Source organism: Dendrobium catenatum, unplaced genomic scaffold (genome assembly GCF_001605985.2).
Source record: "Dendrobium catenatum unplaced genomic scaffold, ASM160598v2 fragScaff_scaffold_231, whole genome shotgun sequence".
Lineage (NCBI taxonomy): Eukaryota > Viridiplantae > Streptophyta > Magnoliopsida > Asparagales > Orchidaceae > Dendrobium > Dendrobium catenatum.
Window position 1 is genome coordinate 10,712,787 of NW_021318693.1, and position 1,496 is coordinate 10,714,282.

Sequence of the window (1,496 nt, forward strand, 5' to 3'; positions counted from 1 at the left end):
GCGGGTCGGGTCGGCGACTTTTCTTCGTGCTACGTGGCGCTAAAAGGTTGGTGGCCGAACGTAGAGGAGCGTACGTTCACCGAACCAAATAATTGTTCAACCAAGAGGGGGGGGAGATGAATTGGTACTTTAAAAAATTCTTTTAATCAAAAACTCAAAACGCAAATCACAATTCACCTCAAAGAAAATAAAGAGTGCGGAAATTAAATGTGGAAAAATAGTAGTAAAAGAACACAGAGATTTATAGTGGTTCGGTCAACTCGACCTACGTCCACTCCCCGGAGGCGCCCTCCAGATATTGCACTAAACTTAGTGACTCTCCTTTTGCTCCCACAGCAAGGCGGGGAAATCTTTACAAAACCTCCTTTCCATCGACACCTGTGAGGCAGAGAATCTGAATCCTTTTGCTTCCTCCTGAAGAAGGCAGAGAACCTTAACCATTTGCTGAAGTAGACCTTCCTTGATCCCCCAAGGACAAGGGACGACGATCGGAGAAGACGACCTAAAACCTTGCTTGGAGTAACCTTTGTGAACCCTCTCACAAACTCTCCCTCATAAGTTTCTCTCTCTCTCCCTCTCCTCTAGGCTCTCTCAGGTCAAGACAACAGCAAAAGTACCCTCATGGGTGATATAAGATAGTTTATATAGAAGAGCTTCGAAATAGCTCATTAATTGTAACTTACCGACTTTATCGTTCAGGGCGATATTAATATCGTCCTGTACGATCAATGCAAATTAAGCTCAATCAGTCATGACCATTTGGTATGATTAGAAGATTTTTGTTTGTATCGTCCAGGACGATTAAATATCATCCTGTACGATGAGTTCAAATCACTGAATATCGGCCAGAAATTCGCTCTGAATGCTTGTATGGACGGTGAAAAAATAGCTTGATCATCTAGGCCGATCTCACGATCGTCCTGGACGATCAGTTCAAATCCATGAAAATCGTCCAGAGCATCGCTCTGTATAAAAGCTATCCGATGTTGATCGTCCATGAGCAACTATGGTATTTTGAACTGATCGTCCCGGACAATCCTACGATCGTCCAGGATGATGTGATCATATCAATTAAGCTTTAGCTTTCCTTAATTACCAGATTAATTTAGGTATAATTATGTGCATCGTCGAGGACGATGTCCAAAAATAAATAATACCTAAATAGATCTGGCGGCTGATCTTTCTAATTTGAGCATATAGTCCCGGACGATATACATATCGGCCAGAACGATCTGCTTAATGACGGCTGCCTTAACATGGATGCCCTAATTAGGGTATTTATTTTTAAATTATCGTCCATGACGATATTTGGATCGTCCTGGATGATGTCCTCAAAACAGAGAACTCTAAATAAAACAGAAAAAATTCCCCAAAGTGTGTGTGTGCAAGATTACTTAGTATCAAGAATATAGCTGTCAATAATGGACCCGACCCGAAAACCCGACCCAAACCCGACCGGAAAATTTCGGGTTAGGGTTGACCCGAATCCGAAACGC